The sequence below is a fragment of the Protomyctophum parallelum genome (assembly GCF_964188405.1).
Source record: "Protomyctophum parallelum genome assembly, chromosome: 1".
Lineage (NCBI taxonomy): Eukaryota > Metazoa > Chordata > Actinopteri > Myctophiformes > Myctophidae > Protomyctophum > Protomyctophum parallelum.
The window spans coordinates 69,086,209-69,106,385 of NC_139697.1; the positions used below are offsets into that span (position 1 = coordinate 69,086,209).

General features: G+C 44.3%; 1 protein-coding gene across 1 annotated transcript in view; it reads left to right on the plus strand.

Moving 5' to 3' along the window:
• Positions 1-6,490: 6,490 nt before the first annotated feature.
• LOC310854687 (E3 ubiquitin-protein ligase Jade-2-like) overlaps positions 6,491-20,177 on the plus strand; it is a gene marked incomplete at its 3' end in the record, with an annotated part of 81,314 nt that continues 67,627 nt past the window's right edge. Inside the window, exon 1 of the mRNA XM_083759362.1 lies at positions 6,491-7,531. The remainder of the gene's footprint in view (positions 7,532-20,177) is intronic.

Below are 20,177 nucleotides of genomic sequence, written 5' to 3' on the forward strand. Positions count from 1 at the left end.
CACCAAAATACAATAGCTGATCTACAAGCTCACAATGTGTTGCAACGCATTGAGCAGTGAACTCGTAGATTGGCTATTGTTGTTGATGAGATTTGATGTAGAGGGGGGCCAAGCATAAACCCCTGTGGGACCCCGTTCAACAGTATATAAGGTGGTAAGGTGGTTAAATACTTGGCACCTTGCCTACAGCTTAATATCTGTGGTCAGTTCACTGCCATTTACTTCAAAATGGCAGGACACCGAGTTCAAATCCAGGGTAAAATGTTAAGACTTTAAGCCCCCTTTTTGTTGGGATATTTGTCACTGTACACTTGCACAAAATGTACATGACATTTGACCTCTGCATTTACTCATCCTAACTATTATAGGAGCAGTTGGCGCCATTAATACAGTGCACAGGGAGCAGTTAGGGGTTAAGTGCCTTGCTCAGGGACACTTGGACACTGGGCGGACCGAGGGGCGAGCCGCGGAGCCAGTGAAGTGACCTTCCAATTCCCAGGCAGCCTCTCTACGCACTCAGCTATACAGTAACCCCTGACTTCTTTACGCTCACTATATGGGCCGAATGCGGTTCGGGGAATGTAGCCAGGTCTTATGTTGCTTTATGTTACATCGTTTATGTTATCTCATGCGTGTTGTTTAATGGTCGGGAACCATGGGCGACACGGTTAAGGACAGTTTGTGCTGTGGACGTTTGTGCTGTACTTTTAAAATGATAGCAAGCCCTGACTTTATTATATTTTGAACATGATTAGCTGCATTGGAATTTGCCCCTCTATGGGGCTATTAAAATAATCCATAATTAAATGGAGATTTCTGGCTTGATCTTTCGACTTCAGAGACAAGGGAGCACTAATACTCAGCCTTTATTCCTTGGCACCACACCAAAGATTATTATCTCAGTTACCTGGTTTATGATACCAGGTGTGTGGCTGGATCAAGACCAGGGCAAAGAAAATAGTATTTGCAAATAAATCTTTTTAGGATTTATGTTGCTAATGGATCAATTTCCTTACGGAACACAGAAAGTACGTTGTGAGCTTGTTAGACCAGCTATTTTTTAATATACAGTGAGCCACTGCATGGCCACGAGGCCAGTACATTAGGGCACATTAAAAGTGTTTTCTCTGGGGACCTCGCCCACCTGCCTTATGGGGGGCACGGCGGGCATACTGCGAGTTGCTGCTGTTGCATTTGAATGAGTGCCAAGGAGATCCCTCTTCAGTGTCCTTCACCGTCTCATTTCACATTGTGCAAAAGAGCAGCTCCCCCCTCTCTCTCTCTGTCTCTCTGTCTCTGTGTCTGTCTCTCTCTCTCTGTCTCTCTGTCTCTATGTCTGTCTGTCTGTCTCTCTCTCTCTGTCTCTGTGTCTGTCTGTCTGTCTCTCTCTCTCCTGTCTCGCTCTCCACCTTTTACTGACTGAGTGACACTTAATACAGCTGATATGAGCGCTTGTGCACCTGGCATCATTGCGTGTGGGTAAGCAGCTAAGCACGCACGTACGTATGATATACGCACGCTCGCACGCACGCACGCAAGCACAAGTACACCTAATTATAATTACTATTATTATTATTATTATTATTATTATTATTATGTTGTGAGAGTAGAGTAGACAGTTGACAGGGAACAATGATTTGGAGAGTTGGGGTATGTTGGTTGCCTAGTGACTGCATCAACTCTATCCCATTACATATTAATAGGAAGACAATTAATTTGAAAATGATTTTCTTGATACCTGTGAAAGACTATATCACCACTAGATAATATGGGTCTTCGAATTGTTCAATTACTTAATTTGTGTCATGGGCCAGTTATATATAAACATTTATTTGTTGTTAGATTAGATTCAGTACAGAATTGTACAACTATGTCTTCATTGTACGTGTGGAGAGAGTGAAACCTATGATCTCAATGGTCATTCTTCTTATACATTCTCTCATTTTCCAAAGTTATAGAATCCTATAGGATTCTGAATATTGCTAATAATGTCTGTCACATGCTATAATCCTATTGAACCACATTGTTGGAAGGTTGTTGCAGTTCCACGCTGAATTGCGTCAAAGAACATTATCTGATAGAATTGGTCTTCATGGTATATTTACAGTACAGTTATATATGAAGCATTAAAATAAATGATTAGTTTTGATTGATTCAGGTCAGGTTCAGGTGATGTTCAATGATGTGACAGCAAAGTTCAACCCCATTCATTTGCATAATTTATTAAAGTGAACCAATTTATACAATTTATAAGAAAGAGAGAGAGAGAGAGAGAGAGAGAGAGAGAGAGAGAGAGAGAGAGAGAGAGAGAGAGAGAGAGAGAGAGAGAGAGTACTTATTATACAATGCTTTGATCCTTGACCTTGAGGATCTTCTTTAGGTTAAAAGATTGCAGCCATGTCTTTATACAAATACACGCAAATAGACATCGGCCCCACCTGGTGACCAAGGGAGGAACCAAAGACTGCATAACTGAATATGAACATATTTTCATATCAGGCACAATGATATTCTACAAATCTACACCATCTATCTTTCAGCCTAGTAATAGTTACTCTAAAAAAATGTAATTAAACTTTTAAATTAGCCAAACTTTGTTTTCTATCTTCAAACCAGATCCAAGGCACCAAGAATATTATCATTATAAGTAAGATCAACACATAAACCCTGAGGGGACACTTTCTCTATTCCTATTGACTATTTCTTATTAGTACTTGAATACAAGAACAGTCACCCCAAAACACTCTTGCCCAAGGTGCAATCCGGCGACTTTGGAATGGTCGGACGCATGTCTGGCCACTAATGTCTACTCGCTCCGGGTCAAATTCTGTGAGCTCGGAACAGTCGGACCCACAAATCCGGCAGTGCCTTTCGTGGCTCAAGTCCGCTTCAGACGGCGCACCTCAGTTGTTGTAGCTGTTTTTGCCAGTAACTACTACCTAAATTAATATTAGGGGCTGTAGATTTCATTTACGCTATCTAACATTGGGCTTAGTACCTTATCTCTCATACTGTGGGCCTTTGAGATTCCCCACCCTTTATTTTGAATATGGTTTCTTTCCATGCCATTATAGGCCGTACTTATACACCATTGAATAAATGTGACTCATGCACTTGTCCTCTTATTATTGCAGCCACCGCATACGTCGTATCTGTTCTGCAGGCACAGCAGGGAGCTCTCTATACGGCAGAGTTTCCCTAGGGTGCCATGACGCAAGTCCATGGGGTGCCTCAGAATTCTTTGATGATATTCGGAATTCATCAATGTCACTTCAGTTTAACCACTTAGACCCACTAGTAGACTTGGTAAAAACAGACCTGAGTTGCACTGTACTTGGTGAGTTTTTTTTCAATTTGAACACCAATAATAGCAGGTCTATACTGAGGTTGATTCTAAAAAAAACTTAACACTGTAATTCATGGGTGCCGTGGATGAGATGAGAAAGTTATTTACCGGAGTGCCCTGAGTCCAAAAGGTTTGAGAACTATACTGCCCTATGGCATGGTCAGCCAGAGCTATTGCCATTCAGTGAAGACCCCCGTCAGGAGGGTGCTCTGGGTGGTAGCAGAGACCCCCGTGCGGAGGGTGCTCTGGGTGGTAGCAGAGACCCCCGTCAGGAGGGTGCTCTGGGTGGTAGCAGAGACCCCCGTGCGGAGGGTGCTCTGGGTGGTAGCAGAGACCCCCGTCAGGAGGGTGCTCTGGGTGGTAGCAGAGACCCCCGTGCGGAGGGTGCTCTGGGTGGTAGCAGAGACCCCCGTCAGGAGGGTGCTCTGGGTGGTAGCAGAGACCCCCGTCAGGAGGGTGCTCTGGGTGGTAGCAGAGACCCCCGTCAGGAGGGTGCTCTGGGTGGTAGCAGAGACCCCCGTCAGGAGGGTGCTCTGGGTGGTAGCAGAGACCCCCGTGCGGAGGGTGCTCTGGGTGGTAGCAGAGTGGAATGATCTCAGGACCTGCTCTGAGACCTTGACTTTCTTCAGTTGTCTGAGAACGGAGGTATTGTCTCGCCTCCTTTGTACTGAACTGAACTATTTCAAAGTGCTTTTCTCTTTTTTTGTTTTTGTCTAAGATTGTTATCTCCTGTACCAGTTTGTTCTTGCCCAGGTGGACAGATATGGGGGATGGTCTGATTTGACAATATCTGAACAATGCTTCTATCATTGCTTGATGATATTGTGGACCGTCCCATGTGGTTCAAAGACTAGCAGAATAGCAGATCTACAAGCTTAGATCTGCTATTTCCGCTATTTAAATTCTATTTCAGTGTATACTTGCGCTTTTTTTGTCATATCTGCCCATGCAGTGCAATTTTTTATTACAAAGTCTAAAAGGCAACAGAAATAAGATGTGTATTCAAGTGTTCAATGCCATAAACACAATTATTTCATTAATCACAACGGCGACTGTGGCTCAAGAGGTAGAGCAGGTTGTCCAATGATCCATGGGTCGGCGGTTAGAATCCAAGTGTCCTTGGACAAGACACTGAACCCCAAATTGCTCCCGATGTGCTGGTTGGTACCTTGCATGGCTTCCGCCACAATCGGTGTATGAATGTGTATGTGAATGGGTGAATGTAATACACAATCTATGTAAAGCGTCTTGGATAAAGGCGCTATATAAATGCACCATTTACCATTTACCATTGGTGTGACAATAATCATCAACTTTTAAGTTGATGATTATTAGTTTAAATCATGACAGCCCTATACACACACTGTGCAAGGTGGTCGGTACACCAACCAGATGGCAAACTGTGGCGGTGGTGCTGTTGGCAATGGCATGTTGAGAGAAGTTGGTCAATACAGTCAGTGATTCTCAAGAAAACCCAAACACGCATGCACCCATGGAACATGGACTTCACCTCTTTGACAGGGAGGGACAGAGAGGGACATGGTGCTGCCAAGAGATACCAGGTATCTCTGTCCTGTAGAGATACCCTGTAGAGATGTGGAATCTACAGTGTAGATTCCACATGGGAAGATAATGAAGATGCAGATGTAGATTCCTTCATCCATCCATCCATCTTCAACCGCTTATCCATAGTTGGGTCACGGAGGCAACAGCTCCACCAGAGAGCTCCAGACATTCCTCTCCAGAGCAACATTAGTAACTTCCTCCTGGGGGATCCCGAGGCGTTCCAAGGCCAGTGAGTCTATGTAATCCCTCCATCTGCGCCTTGGTCTGCCCTGAGGTCTCCTCCCAGTGGGACGGGCATCGAGGACCTCCCTAGGGAGATGCTTCTTCAACCAATGGTGTGAAATCCGAGAAAAGGGTAGATGACCATTGTTTTAGTTTAAGCTCCTGATTAACTTGAATAGATTTGACACTGACAAGCTCTGGTCCATGCTTGGGAGACATAGTGAAGAAGTTGTGGTGTGGTCTATATGGTTTTCTTCTTGCAGGAAATCATGAGTGATTTTTCATCAGTTTCATCAGTTGCAGACTTTTGCAAAGCACTGCATGTCACATTCCGGGGCTAAGTATATGGTAGGCTATTCAGTATCAGAAACATTCTCATATCATAGGCCTACTTAAATAATATTCATATTAATATTATTAATAATGATATTAATATCTTAATATAATAATAATAATAATAATAATAATAATAATAAATGTATTGCCCAGGCCGTAGCGTAACGGTCTGGGCACCGGACTGGTGATCCAGTCGCGGTGTGCCGCGGGTTCGACTCCCGGACCCGACACGGCCTTTACCGCATGTCATCCCCCCATCTCTCTCCCGTTTCCTGTCAGCCTACTTTCTATCCCTTAAAAAAAATCAATAAAAGGCGTAAGCCGCAAAAAAATATCTTAAAAAAAAAAAAAAATTATAAATGTATTAAAAATAAATTAATAATAATAATGACCGACATAGCTAGTCTGCTTCGGTCAAAAAAATTATAAAAAATAAAATCCTATTAGACCTAGTACAACACAATTAGCACAAATCACCTATTAGACCTAGTACAACACAATTAGCACAAATCATCTCTCACAGAAAATAACCAGCACTATAGCCTACTTGGCTACTTCTGTTCTTGTCCGTAAATTTCCACTGAAGGCAGCCTATATCATGTTCATGTTCTCAGCTCTCTCCCAAACTAAACTAACAGGTGACTATTTGACAATCCCCGTGCTCTCCTCTCAGAGGCGGTGTAATCTTGTAATTCTAAAAAAGCTTTTAATTTATAGGCTCCTATACTCCATCTCAGGAGGGAGGGTGTTCTTTACCAATTACCAAAACAAGAATAGATATACTGTAGTACAAGGCAAGCTGACAAGCAGTCGCGACGCTGTCAGTTTATAGTCGTATCTGTTAATTTGTGTGATCATCATCACCGTTCTACTACGGAGTACAATTTCAGTAGGAGGAAGTGCGGCTTTTGGTGGCGATGCTGGTGAATTGAAAGTACGCCATAAATATGGCGCCAAAAGAGTTTTTCAACCTAATGATATGAGCTGATTTTTTTTTCTTCTTTAAAAGAAGGACTGCCTCCAGCCTGCAGGATAGGATCCCAGACCAGGTCTAATTCCAGACTCCAGAGTAGAAGACCCGCCTGGCTGCCAGGCAAGCTGACTGACTGTGTGTGAACATTTGTGCAGAATAAGATCAGTCGGGCAAAGTGGTGAGGAGGCAGGCAGGCGCAGAGGGAGCACAAACCAAAGCCAAGTCAACACACACGGGGAGAGAGAGCAGAGCTGGATGTTTTTAAGGAGGAGGAACGCTGTGTGCAAAACCAGCAGCTTGCAACATCTTTTTTTTAATTTATTTTTATGACTCATCATCATCCCTTTTGGACATTAAATGCATCCTTTAATTCCCGCTGGAAGAAGATCGAGGAGCACAAACTGACTCGCCGTAGCGAGAGAGACAGAGCGAGAGAGAGAGAGAGAGAGAGAGTGAGTGAGAGAGAGGATCGAGACCCTGGCGGATTTATTTTATAACCACATTTTGGGGACTGTTTTGGAAATGCGACATGGGTGTTTGGATTTGAACACTCTCTTCTTCTTGCGCCGCGCACCTCGCAGATTACAGCACATCGCAGCAGCACCGATGCTGCTGCCGCCGGGATAATAAATAATCACTCACAAATTCAACCCCCCTCCTCCTCCCCTATCGGTATTACTTTTTTCTTTGGGATTATTATTTCTCTTCATCTTTGCAGATCTGACGCGCTGCCTGTCAACAGCCAGGAGGACGGAAGGAAGGACAGTCCTGGGCTGTCACCAACGTGGATCTCTAGTCAGTCAGTCAGTCACACAGACAGACAGACACACAGACAGACAGGGGGGCTCGCCCGCTGCTGTAGCACCACTAACACACGCGCGCGCGCGCGCGCACGCACGCTCTCTCTCACACACACACACACACACACACACACACACACACACACACACACTGGAGGATATTTGATCAAATCCACTCTTTATAAAAAACTACATGTGGTTGGATTCAAATGATCTCCTGATCGCACCCCCCCCGAACCACCCGTCCAGGACCGAGTCGGACTCGAAGCTGACTGACTGCGATTCAAGGTAAATAAAATATATATATATATTAAAAAAAAATCTAAAAAAAAAAAATCTAATCTAAAATCTTATCTGTAAATGTGGGACAGACAGGGGGGGGAGGGCGTGTTTGGGGATTCTTGCAGAGATACACAGACGGAACGGAACAGAAGTACAGTTTTGGGGGTTGTTAGCTTCCATGCTAGCTGTAGTAGCAGAGGGGAGGCATTTCCACGCACTTTTGAAGCGGGTTGTCAGTCAGCCAGCAGAGCAGAGGTGCTGTGTGTGTGTGTGTGTGTACATGACAAGCCTCATTTAGTTAGTTGCGTGCCAGTGTCGTGCTCAGTAAATTGAAGATATTATACAAGCTCACCACGCGTCAGGAACCGAACTGTATATCGTGCAACACCAGCTTTGCAATTGCATAAATTGTATAAATGAGGCTGTGTACGTTTAGTAGCGTGTGTTGTTTGTGGGTCAAACCACAACGAGTCCAGTGTGTTAGTTCAGTTGTATGCGGAAATACCCGGCGTGCGTGTGTGTGTCTAGTGTAAAACTTAGTAATGTAGTGCCTCCAGCTCCCTCCGCACGCAGAAGGGAACGTGGTGGTGAAGTGTTGTGTTGGTGAAACGTCGTAGCGCAGTTGGTTCGCTTATTGCTCTCTGACTGTGTTTATGTAACAAGCCTCCGTCCGTCCGTTCTTCTTGCAACGAACGATGTAACCAGAAAGCACGTTGCAAACTGTAGCCGAGGGCAGCGAGCGGCCAAATGGAATGGAACAGCAGTCTCTCTCTCTCTATAAATGTAATGTTTTCCCCCTCTCAGACGGTTATGAAGTTGTGTGATTTTTCTCTCAACTAGAATAGATCATGCACATTGAGTGCGTCATGACTCATGGATGATGGATGGATGCCGAGATTATGTCATGTCATGATCTGATCATGTTGATGATGGTGGCGCTTGCATAAATTGCATCGGTTTAGTCAGAACGTCACTTTCGCATCCTGCCTGGCTGTGTCAGCGGGGGGGGGGGGGGGGGGGGGTTGTTGCACATTTTTGGTAGGATTCCTCCCTGGCGAGAGACAGACAGAGTGCTGCTTGCTTTTAGGAAGGCTGCACGAACACTCGCATATTAGACTCGAGCAACTCTTCTCTGCCTTCTCTCGCGCTCTCTCTCTCACTCTCTGCACTCTCTCCCCCTCTCTCTCTCTCTCTCTCTCTCTCTCTAGATTCCTGCTTCGTGTTGACTGACTAGAGGGGGAGTGGCTGTTTACCTCTTAAAGTCTTGCTCTCTGGGCGGGACTATCTTATTATTTTGTGTTGGTACTGCGCATCCTCCTCACCTTGTCTTTTTCAAGTGGAAAAACAAAACAAAAAAAAACAGAGGTTTTATGGAGCAGATGCTAATGTTGAGAGTGGGACTGGGAATGCATATCAAAGGAGAGAATTAATTGATTGTAATTGGAGCATGTGATGCAATGCTGTGTGCCTCCAGCATCTCCGCCTTGTCTCCATGCTTTAGGCCACCTACTCTTCGTAATTGCTTTAAAAAAAAGCAGATTATTTATTTCAGGCTATTACTCCTAATCATTAGCGGGCTGAGCAATTTATCTTGATTTTCCTTTTTTTTTTATAGCACTGTGGTGCTTGGTGGTTGAGCTGGCTCTAGTCTTGAATCAATTAAGTCAGAATCGTCTGGGGACTTGTTAAATGTTCCCAGTTGTGACAGCCCCCCACCACCACTCACACTGGAGAGGACGCACACGCACACGCTCACACGCACACACACAATCTTCCTCCCGCTGGGTATGAAACCGGAGATGAGTCATGGTGTGTGGGGGCATAACAGCTCTATCTCTCTCTCTCTGTGTCTCTCTCTCTCTCTCTCTCTCTCTCTCTCTCCTCCCTCTCATACACTTTCTTCATGTACTGTTATCTTGTTTTCACTTTGAAGCTCTCTGTTCCTCTCCCTGGAGGCTGTATCTTCTCTCACCTACAGGCAGTGGATGTTTACAAGGCAAGTCAGCGAGGCTGAGACACATTTTTGATTTGAGTGCATCTGTTGTTGTTCTTCCATCCATCCATCCGACCTCTCACCCAGTGCCAGTGCCTTATTCCTTTTCCAATTACATCATTCATTTACCCTTTCACTCACTCACTCGCTCATCCGTCTGTCCCGTCAATCCATCCATCCATCCCCCTCAACCGTTCATCTGAGTCAGTCTGTGTGTGTGGGTCGCACTGTGAATAAATAGCTTGTTGTGATCTCGCCGTCACATACTTAGGAACATGGCTCATGGCTTCATGTGTGCACGTGTCCGTATGTACAGTATGTCAACACACGAGTGTGTAGAACTATATGTGTAAATATCCCTGTGTGCATTCCTGCGTAGTGCGCGTAGCGTACCCGTATGGTATGTCCGTCTGGTACACATAACATATAGGCCAAGTTGGGGGGGCGAGAGCCCTTGAGTACATACGAACACGTGTGTGTGCGCGCGCGTGTGTGTGTGTGTATGAGGAAGTGGGCGGTGGTGCAGCGTCTGTGTGTGCGCGTTAATCATCTGCTGGCGATTGGTTGAAAAAGGGGGTAAGGAGCCCACGTGGTCTGGCTGTAGTATCACATTAGCAGCCCCGGGGGAGGAGGAGGAGGGGGGAGAGTGAGGATGAAGAGGGAGAGTGGGGGTGGGAGGGCGGGGGGGAGTGTGTGTAACTCATGAATGGACCGCTGCTTCGCATGGCTGTACGTCACTCCAACTGTACTTCCAATCCCCTCTCACAGTTACTGTACACAAATGCACGTGTGTGCGGCGGCGTGCACACTCGCGCAACACTTTTCGCGGAAAAGCGTGGACATGCAACAGGCATGTATATGCATGCATGCATGCATGCACGCGCTTGTGTGTGCATCGACACATGCCGTTCATGCATGGCAGTTTGTCAACTAAATGCAGTTAGCATGTCAAAACACAAGAGCCTTACTATGAATATGTTCTCAATTGGTTTGTGTGTATATGTACGTACTCGCACGCATGTATGTTTGCAAATGAGCAATAGTTAGCAAAAGGCTGGTCAGTAATAATTAAGCCCTTCAATATACATTTCCTTATACACCAAATAGGAAAAATAGCCAACATAAGCTCACAACAGGTTTAGTGAGCTTGTAGATCTGCTCATAATGCATTTCTTTTAAATATATTTTGAAATTTTAATTTAAAAACAAATATTTGACCGTGTTCGTTACCCGGAAATTACTTATTTAACAGGGTTAAAGTGGTTTAACAACAATAACTATTGGTATGATATTGCTGTTGTGGGCTTGTTTTATAATACAAACATTTGTGGGCTTTTTTATAATACAAACATGACCTATTTTTTGCATTTTGCGCGTGTGTGTGTGTGTGTGTGTGTGTGTGTGTGTGTTTCGCACAACAGTGTTTGCTGTCAAACGATGACCCTGCTGTGGCCTGGGAACGTAAGCTCATTAGCGCTCTGTGTGTGTGTGTGTGTGTGTGTGTGCGTGCGCTATCATGCTGTTAGGTGGGCAACATATGACGTCAATCTTAAAGAGGAGTGTTTTTTGCCTCAGGCTGCTGTGTGACTCACCCCTTATTAGTGAAGGATAATTGCAAAGCACACACACACACACACACACACACACACACACACACACACACACCGCCACCTGGAAAGAAAGGAAATGGAATGCATACTTCACAAATATGCTGGTGGGATAATTGGAATCTTCGTCATTACTCCTATTGGCAAGAACTCTCCCATTTTGGACGTACAAAGTGTGATGGACTTGGAACTAATAGGCAGATGGTTTGGTTTCACAGATGAAATCAATGAGCCATCAGTTTTGCTTACAGTGTCCATCTAGATCTGTACTGTACTGTACAGGAGACAATTGACTGTAGCATGGCACCAGATGCTGTAAAACAGTGGTTCCCAAAGTGGGGCCCGGGGACCCCTAGGGGTCCTTGAGGGCGTTCCAGGGGGTCCCCAGCTAAATGATAGTTTGGAACCAAATGGACCCTTATGGGTCTGTAACTGAGAGTGTACAAATGGAACCAAATGGACCCTTATGGGTCTGTAACTGCGAGTGTGATGTAACCAAATGTATAGCAGATCTATACAAGCTCACTTTGTGCTGCACTATGAGCTTGTCTTTTTTGTATAGGCAAAGAATCCCGGTTTTAATGGGTTACGAGCTAAAGTTATAAATTGTTATATGTTCTTCCGTGTTATATTTATTTTGTTTTTGTGTCAGTATATCCATCAAGGAAATTGCCTTTTGTCTAAATACAGGTGCACTAATCTTGTTTTCAATTTAGTGAGTTCTCGGTCTTGGTGAACATTTGAATGGGTCCCAAGGAAATTGAGTGGGCTCAATTTAATGGAAAAATAGGAAAATCGAGTCGACACATGCTGAAATGCTTAAATTTTCTTTTTATCGTGCTTCAACTATCTTGCTAGAATACGTTAGAACATCTTTTGATTTCTTGCACCCTTAGTACTAGGCTGAGTGTCATTTTCACCTGTATTCAAAAGCTATAAGATTAGCTGCCTGTCACTCTTATGAAAAGAACTGACACCAGTAGCCGTTCGAACAAAACAGAGGGTTTCTTTAAAATGGACAAATCGGTTGCATTGAGCCTGTAGTCAGTGTTAAATCGTCTATTTTCAGCAAAGAGATTTTATGTAGAGGCGGAAAGAATAAGGGGACAACATCCCCTGGGGGGACTCATGGTGGTCATTGAAGTACTGTATAGTGTTGAAGTGAGAAACATGTGAAAGCAGCCTTGCACATTCTTCTTGGATATTATTCTACTATCCTATAGTCTCTGTGGCCAGCGAGTGAAAAGACCTTCCTCCGCCCTTGACTGTATACCTGTCTGACTTCCTGCTGACTCGGCTGGATCTGCTGACAGAAAGAGAAAGGGATCAGGGATGCGTTTCCCGTCGGAACATCAAGCGTGACTAGAACGGAGGAAATATAATCGTCAACACTGACACAGTGACCACCAGATTTGAACTGGAAGGAATGTACAGCGAGTAGCGCTCCGAGTGGAATAGTAAGAGAGTGGTGACACGCTTTGATCTCGCCGCAAAGCGGTGCCTATGGGAGTCAACGCTAGTGTTGCCACTCTCTTACTATTCCACTCGGGTACCACCGCGGAAGAAAGCTACTTTGATGTGCAGATCTGTTATTCTCTGGGTTTGGTCGAAATCACATCCAATAAAAGTCCCAACCTATTTGACACGGGTTGTTGTATATCAGTGTCCTGTATGAAGGTGTCTATTTGTCTTTAACCCTGTAAGACCCAGCGTTGCTTTTCGGTAACATTTTAATGAATTACTTAATTATTATTAATTTTTTCTGTTCTTTTTTCACCTAAACGTCATCATTGATGTTCATTGCAATGTCATTGGTCATGATATTTGCATATAAATACCCCCCACAGAGGCTGAAATTCACTATGACATTTGACCTTTAACCCTAATAAAAGTAAGTAAAATAATTGTAATATATGTTTTTTGTTATCATTAGAATGTGTAGAACATGTTTTATTCATTATTGTGAAAGATATCCCCGAAATGTAAATTATGAATTTATTATATTATTATATAATTATTATAAATGTGCATAACATTTTCATCAAACCTTTTTTTTCTCCTAGTAGTACAAAGTAGTAGTAAGGTTGAAATCTCTTTTTTGCAAGTAGAAATATATCCGGGTCTTACAGGGTTAAAATCAACAAATGGGACTAAAGGGAAGTGGTGAAGGTGTTGAACCTGGCGTTGCTATTTTGGGAATGCCATGAGCATGACAAATGTAACAACGATGTTGTGACATCGTGACACAATTAGCAGCAGTGACGTGACATGCGGAAAATGGCTGCAAGTAAAAAAAAAAGAACACAATGAAATGTTGTGATTTGGGAGTAGCACAAAGACAGGCCGACACGATACGATACGATGCTCCAAAGCTACTGTAGCCGTGGAATAATAATTGTGGCTGGATCCAGGGGCTAAAGCCCTGACATTTAGATCTTGGCTCGGTCAAAACATAAACCGCTCCTTTTATTGAGTCTGAGACTAGTCTCATGCACTCTTTACCTGATCAGAGCGGCTATTTAAACTTCTCTTCCTATATACCTGCTCATTCCTGGCTTCTCTCCTGCTGTGCGGATGTGAGCTGCTGCTGCTGCTGCTGCTGCTGTTGTCTCCCTGCCTCGCTTGCTGCTAACCTGCTGCTCATGAAGTTTTTGCAATTCCCACCGCCTCCCCAGCATCCACCTGTAGACCCCGTTTCTAGATCCCCCTGCATGGGGGTATTATTCATTCCCTGTAATTCTATTTGGCTTCTAACTTAAAGGACCACTTCACCACTTTTCAACCTATCTTCATATAATAGGTCCTCACTAATAATCATGATAAAATGGCACAACGTTTTTCTACTCAGTCTGTGTCTCATAGGAGGGCTGTGGGCAGTTTAGAAACCGTCTACCAGTGACATCATCATTAGGCAGATTTTTTTTTAAACAAGATTTTTTCACAAACATATTTAGATTTTCATTATCGTGAGAACGATGGCTTCCATTTTCGCATTGCAAGTTTTCAGGACTAGAAAGCCTGCAGTTTCTATTGGCTTGTATTCCCCATCGATGATGTCACTGGAAGACAGTTTCTGAACTGCCCACAGCCCTCCTATGAGACACGGACCGAGTAGAAAAAAATTGCACAATTTCTTCATGATTATTAGTGAGGACCTATTATATGAAGATAGGTTGAAAAGTGGTGAAGTGGTCCTTTAACTAAAATGTTAACTTGACAGGGAATGAATAGCCAATCTATGCTTCATATATCTATGCTCGGTTATGCTCGATAAATATATATTCTAAATTCATTTCATTCATTCAATTGAGATTTCTTTCCCCCCAAAATGTTAGCCCGATAAACCACCCCCAGGAAAATGCTTTGCAGGGTTGCTTACCGGGCTACCAAAATGTCAGATTTTCCAGAAATGTTTAAGCGACATTCGCACAGTTGTATCTTGTATTTGTGCTATTTTCACTAGTTGAAATATGGTTAATTCATAAAGTAAACTACAGATACACAAAACGTGTACTTAAAAGAGAGAGGTGGCAAGGATCACCTGAAGGCCGAGCCCCTCTCCTTCCAGTTATCATCCCTCTATCTTTCTCTGCCTTCCCTCTCAGAAGACTTAATGAACTCCTGATGGGGGCCACGGTGGGAGAGGCAGATCCATCTCACTCTCGCTCACGCTCCCGGTCTCCGGTCCTCTACACTTTAGCTTTCTCCCTTTAGCGTCGACTCTTCTATCTCTTTTCCCATTTTCCTTGATCTCGCCTTTCATCCAGCCATCCAATCACACGCACGCAGGCACGAACACACACACACACACACACACACACACACACACACACACACACACACACACACACACACCCCCCTACTCCTTTTTGAAAACCTTTCTCTTCTCTCTCTCTCTCTCTCTCTTTCTGGGTTTGGCAGAGGGACAATGTCTATGGCTCCTCCTTCATTGTTGGTCAGCAAATTTCAAGAGACAGAGCTTAGTTTGAAAATTATTTGGACTCTTCTTCGTTGTGTCTCTCTCTCTGTCTCTCTCTCTCTCTCTCTCTCTCTCCCTCCCTCTTATAATGCAGCGCCAGCAGCAGGCTCTGTGGCAGCATCAATAAATATTGTGTTAATGTTCTGGTGGCTGGAGCCAGCGTGGTGATAAAGGAAACCTATTTGATTTCTGCAGCTCGTTTGTTTGGCCCGACGCCTCTCCAGTTGGTGTGTGTGTGTGCGTGTGCGTGCGCGTGTGCGGGGGCAGGGGCACGTTGTGGTCACAGAGTTCATTCCTTTCCTTGCTCTCTTTTCCTGCACCGCTGCGTCATCGGTTCCTCCCCCCCCCCCTGTCTGTCTAGTTACCGTTACCGTCTGTACCCCATTTTCAAAACCGTGCCGTTTGACTTTTGCAATTTTCATCAAGTCTCCTGCCGTACCTTTAACCCATTAAAACTCATCGACTGCCATTGACGGATTTTGACGTATGTTGGTGTTTTACAACCTGCTAGTGACATTGAAAGAAGAGTACAGTAGTACACGTGGACATAACGTGATCTAAACAAATCCAACCCTGCCCTATCTAATGTTAAAGCTTTTAAAAAAATACATTTTTCTCTGCATTCTTGTTTTTGAGTGGTGCAACCACTCCTATACGGAGCTTTGTGTGTTTCTGGCTGTGTCCGAGCACGAAAATAGCATTTGGTACACACAGTACACACACACACACACACACACACACACACACACACAGAAACAAACACACACACACACACACAGTCACATATGCAATACAAGGACAGACAAGACAAGAGAGACAAGAAATGGAGTCTGGCATTAGGGAGGTAGTGATAAGGCAGTAAAATAAACTCATCAAAAGCTTATTTCGCAACCATTTGGCAGCCATTTCGGATGCAGAGCGGCTCACCAGAACCGGCCCGGCCCCCTGGCCGCGTTCCTGGGGGTCTGGAAGACCCCCCACACGGTAAAGGTCACTGCACACTGGACACGTTTTCGGATTTTTAGCAGTGTTTTTCCGTCGTATTTTCCGAAAAACGCGTCCATTGTGCAACCACCTTTACTCTGTCATTTCTCGGCCGTTTCGAAATGCGGGGCGGCTCGCCGGAACCGGGCCGGCACCCTGGGCTCGTTCCTGTGGGCTTGGAAGTTCCGGGGACCCCCACGCAGAGTTGCACCACTCACTTCACACAGGTGTGATTTATTTCCGCATTCTTGGCAAGAACAAGCTATATTTAATTGCCAATGGAAAAACAGAGCGTCGCATTAACCTGTAGCCTTTCTTTTTTGTTGAGACTCATTCCTCTGGAGAGCACTCTATTTGTGCGTTGTACAAGGAGACACATAACGTCACTTGAAGAAAAGAGATGCTCCTCTGACACGGCATTTAGATGTTCTTGTCCTTCATCAGACTTGTACCATTGATTCCACTAATTTCTACTAATGCTCCTGTTTTCATCCATTTTCAACCCGATCTTGATACAATTGGTCCTCACTAATGCTCATTAGAAGATGGTACCACTTCCGTCTACTCGCTCTGCATCTCGGAAGTGGGCTGTGTGGACAGTTCAGAAACCTGCTTACCAATTACATGATTGATTAGGATTTCAAGCTAATGGGAATTACAGCCTTTCTCTTCCTTGAAAGTTAGAACGCTGAAATAGAAGCCATTGTTCTCGCATCAGTTAAAAAAAGTTTGAAATCTTGTTTGAAATGACCACCGATGATGTCATCTGTAGGCACTATATGGCGCCATCCCATAGTGAGTATTAGTGACTCATAGTGAGAGCCAAAAAGGGGAGATAAGGTAGGCGTGCAAAAAGTCAAAATGTTCCCTTTTAAAATGATTACGTTGCTGATTGCAATCGTACAATGGTAGCACTCTAAAGAAATACCCTTTCCTTCATGCAGTCACAGTTGTGACTGTGTGTGTGGCTGTGTGGGTGCGTGTGTGCCGCGTGTGCGCGTGCGTGTGCAGATCTACATGGTCACAGGGGAGAGGACTGATGGGAACAGTGAAGGTGATATCACCATCAGTGACTCATCAGTGTCTTTAAGTACCTCTGTGCCTTCCAGTCAAGTTGAGAGATATTGGATTTGTGTTGGCGGGTTACACTGATTGCGTGCGTGCGTGCGTGCGTGCGTGGGTGACTAATTGAGTGCCGTATACATTAGCTAGAGGCCGGACAGGGGGAGTGTAAGTATGTACAAGGGTCTCTCCATCAACAGCTATACCCAACACAGCGGAGTTCCACACAGCTGGCACTAATGAAATCTCATCGTTGCTGAGATTCCAAAGCCTTTCAACCTTTTATTCAAAGGTAAAAGTCAAAGGTAAAAATAATTTTGTCACAGTGAGTCACAGTCAAGTCATACATTATACTAACAATGTATCAGACAGTCATATGAATGTAGGCTATAGGCCCATATAATAGGCCTATTCACTTTTCATGTCAAGGACCCCCCCCCCCAAATTAATGTATTTGGCCACGGACCCACATCTGAAAAGATGTTACATGCTCACCGCGCTTCTCATCGTCTCATCTGCTACGTATGAATAGCAAATGTATACAATGTGGATCAAGCGATTTAGACGTATATTGTGATGGTACATCACAATGGGACCCGCTGGAACCCCCCCAAGGACCCCTGCCCGGGGCAGTCGAACTTGAAAAGCACCGCTATACACAGTGGGATCAATATTTAACCCCTTAAACCATATCATTGGCCGGAGTCTATACTGTACTAAGCCTTTCCGATTGTTTTTCCTCTACGCCAAAACCTCTTTGCAGAAAATAGCCAAATCTCCCTAAGCTCACAATCCATTGCAACGTGACGCATTGTTTAACTTGAAGATCTGCTACTTTTTGCTGAATGTTTGCCCCTGGAATAGGGATGTGGTTAACCCATTCTGGGCGGCAACCCCTTTTGGTGTTAGCACTATGTTATGCTTTAGCTATTGAAAAATAGCAGATCTACAAGCTCATAGCGCGCCACCGAGTGGCGCGCTACGAGCTTGTAGGTCTGCTATTTTTGAAAAATCGAAGAACGACTGACATAGAAACATAGCTTTTTCAGAAAACTGTCAGGATGTAGAAGACATTTTTAGAATCTGATCTCAGGTCAGAATGGGTAACAGGCGGTGTGACAACTGGATAGACTGGCAGGTTTCGAAGTAGAAGGAAATGGGTACGGCTAGAGTACAGTTGGCATTTTAGTCTCATCCCTAATTTACACTGCAATGCATGTTATCAAACCCGGCAGACCTCACCTCTCTCTTTTTAGACCCGTTTCCACGTCTCAACGATACGACTATAGTATAGGTATAAACATAGCTCTGAGAAATCAGACGCTGCTCCTGCCACACTTTCCCTTCTACTTGACTTCTTGTTTGCTCTGGGAGTGCTCCGATGAGGATCACGCTGTGGTGAAATAAATCCCAGCCGCTGTAGCGTGATGCCAAACAATTTCACCGAACCAACTTTCAGAAATTAATTAATAAAATGTAATGCACATTTATGCGTTGACTTGACCTATATGACTGCTTGGAACTTAACTCTTAACACACAGCGAGCTTTCTAGCGTTTCTCTACCAGCGCCTCTGCATACCTGTTGGTTATCAAAATCGGGGCTGTTTTACAGCCTGTCGACGGTGGACAAAGCCAAATATGTTAAAGTTGACACAGCTGGCATGTAAATATCTGTGGTTTGGTTAGGAATCTGCTGGCATGTTTTGTTCAGGGCTTATTTACCCACAGCTCTTGTTTGCATCCTCGTCGTAGCCTTCCATTTGTAACCGTGACGCCAACAGCATACTGCGTCTCTGTGCATAACGTTTCGCACATACAACACAACGCGGTTCAACTGTAAAATGACACTTTTGGCGGATTATAATGTCAATGTCACTTTCAGAAAGTTTAGCAGGGGATGCTCTGCAGACGTGTTTTTATCTTCCAGACTCATTTCTCCTCTTTCCAAGCTGATGCTGTATATGCCGCATATTAATAATACATTTTATTTTCAAACTTTTTGTGCCCAAGGGGCGAGTCGAAAACCTCAAGGCCAGCACACCTGTATATCTGTGTTTACACACAGTTTACCACTCTTATGACTTATACCACTCTTTTGAATTTGCTAATGCCAACTAAATTGGTTAACCTCGTTAGCCCTATTCCATACTTTTACATTTAAAATAAATACATAGTTTTATATATTGCAATAATGTGTGGTTTTCACGAAATCCCAAGGGGACACGTGGACTTGTCCCACTGTGCTCAAAATCTCAAAAGCATTCGCAGCACACCCAGCTGACTGCGTAACACAGCTGCAATTTGACATGTTTTAATTGCCATGTCATATTAGCGTTTTCTCAATGATTTGGGGGGGGGGGGGGGGGGGTCCACTTGCAATATCCTCGCGGCGCCCACCAGCGGGCCCTGGCCCACATTTTGAGAACCATTGTTGTGCTAGAGGTGTATGGAAGTTTTGAAATATGAGCGCTCATGGTGAGGAAACATCACATGCAATGTGACACCCCTCAAAGAAAGATAAATAAAACCTGTTTCCACCTCCCGGGAGCCAATAGTGCGATGAAAGACGGGAAATGGGTTGTGTGGTTGTTTAATTCATTCACTGAGGTGTGTGTGTGTGTGTGTGTGTGTGTGTGTGTGTGTGTGTTATTTTCACCTTGGTTTAAAAAAACACAGAAAGATCAAACATGCTCATCATCACAGACAAACATATCGCACACAAACACACCAAGTAAACCGACTTTAATGGGACTTGCTAGACCTAGAGTTGTGTGGTTACGGACGCACTACATGTGCACACACGCACGCACGCACGCACGCACACACACGACACACACACACACACACACACACACACACACACACACACACACACACACACACACACACACACACACACACACACACACACACACACATTCAAAGTCAAACACATGTTCAAAGACACACTCACACACTCACACACTCAGACATTTAGATTTTTCTAGCTTATTCATAACAATGAGTAACTCCCATTTTTCCAAATA